We start from the raw sequence: 6538 nt of genomic DNA on the forward strand, positions 1-6538 counted from the left end.
TCCCTTGATGAGGGAAATGAGTGATTTTCCATGGAGGCTGCACATCACCGCTGGAGATGTGCTGGCCAAAGAAATGTCTCCCTCGACACTGTTGAGAACCACTGATCACAATGAATTAATCAGTTACATCTCACACTTCATTTTCAAAAAAAAACAAGCTAATTAAAAAAATAATGACCGATGCTGTTGATCTTAAAATCAATTCTCTTGTCATCCTGTCGAGTAAAACTACTTTCAAACCCTTGGATCCGAAATCCTATTTTCTGATTTCAAAACATTTGCCCTTTCAGCTCTTTTATGTTCTCACTGTGCAAGTTACTGAGTTGCATCCACACCTCAGGACACTGGCCATTTCATCCGTGTGGGTCATCAGCCTCCCAGGGACACTGCGTGCCCATCCCTGAGGAACCAGGCACCTGGCCCCAGGTAGGAGCCCCCTGCGGCCCCACTTGGTTTCTTGTCGGCCCTCGACGCTGGACCTTGGACTCACTTCAAGCCTGTGCTTCTGCCTTTACCTGCGCACCGCTAAGCACCCTGGGAACGTCCTGCCTCTTTTCAAGCTCAGTCAACAGGCCTCCTGCTCGTCCTCACCTGAAGACCCCTCAGACTTGCGCATGGCGGGCTCTAACCCGTCCCTCGATTGCCCCATCCCATCCCGTCCCGTCCTGTCCCGTCCCGTCCCGTCCCGTCCCGCCCCGTCCCGCCCCGTCCCGTCCCGTCCCACCCCGTCCCGTCCCGTCCCGTCCCATCCCATCGCAGCCCCGGGCCCAGCACACCTGCATGTCCTGCCCCGGCGGAGAAAGTGTATCTTTTTCCATTGCAGCTCGTACAGAAACCCAGGAGCAGAAATTCCCCCAACTCCCTGCCTCCACCCGCAACTGAGTTTACCTTCAGTTACCACCCCACCGTCCTCTCTCAGCGAAAGAGTTTTCTTTGCCCCCCAATGAAGCCCTGACCCTCTTCAGAGACCCTTTCCTCCAGCATCACTACCCCTTTCCTTTGACTCATTCCCTTCCGTGTATAATCACCTCTGCTGTGTTAAAAAAAACACACACAAAACAACGCATTTTTTTCTCTATATGTTATCCCAGCTTTCGCCTTTCCTTCACGATTAGCTCCCCCAGGGGAAATGATTCCCCCACATGGAGCAACTGTACCTCCCCTCCCCTGGGTGTCTGGTTACACGCCCTCCTGGCTTCTGTCCCCACCACGCCACTGAATCTGCTCTCATGAGGTCAAGGTTACGGTCCTTGGTGCCAGGTGCAGTGGACACTTCTGAGCACTGACCTTACCTGAGCTCTCTCTGTACCACCTGGTTCACTCTCTTCCCCTGGCCTTCCTGACACTGCCCTTTGCTCGGTTTTTCCCAAATACTCTGACCACTCCTTCTCAGTCTTTGTTATTAGACCTTTTCCTGATTTCATATTGAGAAGCTAGGAATTTTAGTAATATAACCTTTAAATAACAGTCTCACATTATAATATGAAATGGGATCATGGTGATTTTCCTCTGAAAATCATTGTCTGTCGTCTTGGTGAAAAGACGATTCCCCAGCGCAGGTGGACTGGCTGGTTTTGTGAGAACTTCTACTGTAGGGAAAAAAGTCTCTGTTCTTCAAACGTGTCCGTTAGGTAAAAGTCTTAATGGCGATGTAATCAGACCACTGCCACACAATGGCACCATAAAGAGTGCCAGTCACGGACAGAATCATAGAAAATTGCCTGACAATTGCAACATTAAAATGCATCAATCATGGATACAATCACACAAATGACTACAATCAGTAGTAAAGCTTAAAGCAATTACAAGTTTTTAAGAAATTATTATGTGGGGAAATTATTTAAATAGTAATACTGTGTTTCCAACGTTTAAATAAAGTTAAAAGCATGTCTGATACCTGAAGGCCTCAGCAGCTGAAAGCCTCTTCTGCAGTGACCTCTGATTTCCCTCCGACGTCCTGGTCACCTGCCTATCAACGTATCTGAATGTCAGATCTCAATCTCAAAGAAAAGACAGCTCTTAACATGCAAGGGAAAATGTACACGGATATTAGAAAATTGTACAAGAAAGTTATTTCTAAATCCTATAAGGATATGGCATCAAAATTGAAAGCCAGTTAAATTGTTTTTCAAAATGACTTTCTAGATGTGAGAAATCAAAAACATTGTATAAAAAGCAAAAATGTAATATAAGAGAAAACTAAGGGACCAGAAGCTTATAAAGAAAAAAACAAGGCAGGCAAATCATCCTATCTACACACATTTGGGATGTTTTGAGTGTTTTCTCTTTTGTTTTTCATTCGTTTGTTGCAGAGTGCTTCCATAGAGACCTCATATAAAGAGAGGGGGATCAGAACATCTCAGTCGATAAAACTGTTCCTGATAAGACAGCCCACAAGCACACCCGTATTGCCTTATGTGCCTGTGTCTCAAACACTGTGGGTTCTCGGGGGGAAGAGTCCATGTCTTTGTCTCTTCTTTTAACCCCCATATCCTAATACGGTCCCGGGAACAGCTGGCTCTTGGTGGACATTTTTAGAATAAGAGAATGAATGAGTCACTCAGTTTATTTATCCAAAATTTTCATGATGTTTCCCTTAAAACCAAGGTGATGTCGCAACAGAAATGAACGTCTACGCATCACCAGGGTTTCAGTTCCTTAACTGAGTATTTGCATTTGTCTTCTGTCTCCTAGTCCCCGCAGTCCTCCTGTGTTATGAAATTATTTTGTATTCTCTTCCAGTAAATAGTTCTTAAGTAGATGTTGGTACCTATTTAGGATTATCAAATATCTTCATTTCAGCGCTGCCCTTTTTCCCCACAGTAATAAACATCCTTATTTCCTTTGTATTTCAGCCAAAATAATGAGCTTTTAATTCTACCCTTTAGATAAAACTTATCCTCTGCTTTCAGATTTCCAAAACCATCCTAATTCATTTCTTTAAGTGAACAACAAATACTTTGGTCGTAAATATTGGAAGCAAAAAGTACATCCGATTTTTCCTTGGCCCCGATGCCTTGCTGTTTTCTGCACTCAGCTTGGCACCTTCAAGTGGCACGAAATAATTAGGGAGATCACAGAAGGCCGCCCCTCGCCTTGGCTCGAGAACAGAACACGTCAGCTCACCAGATGCTGCCCCAGACGTCAGCGCAGCCTCCGGAAAACTCATGAATTTTCAGCCTCCGTGTTTCTAAGCAACCACTCTAATATTTTCAGCCACAAATTGGATGAAGGGCCCAGTGAAACCACACAAAGAAGAATTCGTGAAAGGAGCCCTAGGGAATGCCACGTGCACCAGACAGAAAGGACGGGACCCTTCCTGGGGGATGTCTGCGCGTGGCCCGCGAGCTCCCGTCTTCGTCAGTGGTGGGAGTTGTCCCGTAAGAGCAAATGCTTTAAATATCAGTAATTACTGAGGGAAGTTTAATGCTGAGCTTTTATTCATACCCTGCTGGTGTATTTGGCCCCTAAATCTAACTGATATTTTCCAGAGAGGCAATTTTATAAGCATTTAAGACTTTTTTTACTCATTTGCTCATAGAGTCAATATGGTGTAAAGATCTCTGAACATCTGCCCTGGCCAGGTGGGTGCTCAGTTGGTTAGAGCGTTGTCCCAGTACGCCAAGGTTTCGGGTTTGATCTCGAGTCAGGGCAAGAATCAACCAATGAATGCATGGATAAGTGGAACAACAGATCGATGTTTTTCCTCTCTCTCTCTCTCATCAGTTTTTTAAAAAGATGTCTGCCCTGGCTGGGAGGGATGGTTGGAGTGTCATCTGTACGCCAAATGCTTTGGGGCTCGATTCTCTGGTCAGGGCACATACGGAGGCAACTGAGCGATGTTTTCTAAGCAAAAAAGATATCTGAATTTCATGAATTGGAAATTTACAATATAGTAAGAGCAGCAGAGAATATCCAACTTTTGATTTTGTCACCAGGATTTATCCAACAGACAATCATGAATTTCTCTGAAACATATTCAATAAACCAGTGAAAATTTTGACATGAAACAAAGTGGTCCAAGGATTGGTGCTTGGGAACCAAGAGTGTAGGTGAAGAACCTAATGTCTTGCCCTGGCCCTGGCCCTGGCCCTGGCCGGCGTGGCTCAGTTGGTTGAGCACCCTCCCATGCACCCAAAGGCTGCCAGTTCAATTCCCGGTCAGGGCACATGCCCAGGTTGTGGCTCGACCCCTGGGAGGGGGAGTGCAGGGGGCAGCCAATGGATGTTTCGCTCTAACATCAGTGTTTCTCACTCTCTCTCCCTCTCCCTCTCCCTTCCTCTCTCTCTAAAAGTGAATTAAAAACAAGGATTAGACGTCTAGAATTAAAATCATCCAGGGCTTCATTCTAACCCACTCCGTGTTAGCTGTGCAAGCCTAATCTAGGTATGTCAACCCTCTCGACTGTAAAATGGAGATGATAATACCTGTCTGGATTATTGCAATGATTATATGAAAATACACATAAAGCTGAGCTACTATTCACCAATGAGCATCATTATTATTTATATATTATTGGCTTGTTTCACCCCTCCTAATTATCTAGCTCTTCTTTGGGGGAGAGGGCGTGAGAATATCTTACTCCACCAGGACAGTTGCCCTCCGCCCTCCTGAAAATGCCAGTGTGACATTCTCCAGGCAGCAGCAGAACATGCCAGGACTCACGCTAACGGCCTTGTTTCTCAGGCCCCTCCGACATTTATTTTACTCTAATACAGCAAAGGTCTTCGGTCCATCTATTCCCTTTTTTTTCCTCCCAGACACTCTCTGGCCACAGAAGTAATCAAGCCTACCAAGTGAGTCAGTAATGAGCAGAAATGTCACAGGTCCAGCAGGAATCGACACCCGAAGCATCTGCTCCCTGTCCTCGGCCTGTCCTGCCCGCTGCGGGCCGTGGACGCTGCTCCCGGGTGTGTTCTCGGAGCAGCACAGTTCTGCCTCCGGCCCTGAGCGCTCTGCCTGCAGCTCCTTTCTCTTGCCCTCAATTGTTTTATCAGAGGTGTCCTCCAGTAGCTTCGCTGTCTATTTATTATCACCCAGAAGCCCGGAGTTGATCCATTCAGGAGCGAGGGAATACTTTCCTGGGCTCCGAATACAGTTTACATTTGGTTTGCAGCTCTTCGCTGAAAATTTCATAACTCCGCTGAGTCTATTCTGTTAGCAGCGAACACCTCTGACTTGTATAATGCTTTTGACTTTTCAATATCTTTCCACACCAATTTCATCTGATCCTCGGAGCCATCCTGCGGACTAGACTGGACCGGCGCTGTCAGACCCTGAGAGGAAGTGACTGACGCATGAAGGACTCACCCAAGGGCGCAGTCGGGGTCTGGCCTGGGCGGCCTCTGCCACTGAGTGTCCTTCCTAACATGTTGTTATAAATTGTCCTAGTAAAACAGTATCTGCTCGATAATGGACAGAGATTTCATAACATGCCTGGAACGTCTGGCATAGGGTGAGTTTTGATTGTACAGAGTTTCTAAGAACTTTTTTTCCTAATCTCAAGTAATAAACAGATTGCATCAGGAAAATAATAATTTGGATTGTTGTCATGAGAACTGTATATTGTTGAAAACAATTGTGATTATCACATAACCTTACACCTTGAGATACTGTGATTTATAAGAAAAATACAGTTGTTCTTTGTCATCCACTTCTCCTGAAACTTTTGGGAGATGATGTGCCTGCTGGAGGTGTGTTTGTTATGTTAATGAGGTGACTTCTGGACCCCACCTAAGAATGGGGGGACTTTGGTCAAATGGTCAAAGAGATGTTCCCCTGTGAGCAGAACTGTCGGGCTTTAAGCTTCAAAAACCATTTCACCGGAAACCAATTTTCCTTAAAGCTAAATTCCTCTAATAAACAATTCACTGAATTTATCCAGAAAGTAGTTTTAACTAGGTCAGTCGTTTCCTCAGTCATGTCCCTGTGACTGGCCAAATCCATGCAGTAACAATTTCTCTTTGCTCCGTATCCATGACTTTTGGGGCATAAAATCTCCCCTCGTATTTGAAAATTCAGGTATTTTACTTCTCTCAGGTATAAAAGATTTTATTACCAGCAGGACAGGTTTCTCTCTGGGCACCAGTACCTAGTATTTGTTTTTTATTAACAGACATACCCCCAAAAAGTAATAAACTAAAACAAACATACCCAAAGGGTAAAAACTGTGAAGCTGAGACTTTTTCCTCTCTCCGTTGAATTACCCAGAGGAAACTATTCCTTATAACAATTTGGGAGATTTAAAAAAAAAAATACAGCTCTATCTGAAGACATCATAAAATGGCTCATAACCTCATCAACCAAGGAACTACCATTATTATTATAAATGAACATAAAGTTAATGTATGCACCTGGCCATAAAATGATGCAGACACCAAAGGTAGAGAGCTCTGTGTCACCTGGACACTTCCAGGAAATACGCACATGGGGGAAATAAGGAGATGTCAGAGGAGCACAGCAGGAATGTTTTCAAGAAAAAAAAGTGTTAAAAGTATAAAAAAGACAGGTACAGGAGTGCTATCACATATCTGGAAGC

The sequence above is a fragment of the Miniopterus schreibersii genome (genome assembly GCF_964146895.1).
Source record: "Miniopterus schreibersii genome assembly, chromosome: 17".
Lineage (NCBI taxonomy): Eukaryota > Metazoa > Chordata > Mammalia > Chiroptera > Miniopteridae > Miniopterus > Miniopterus schreibersii.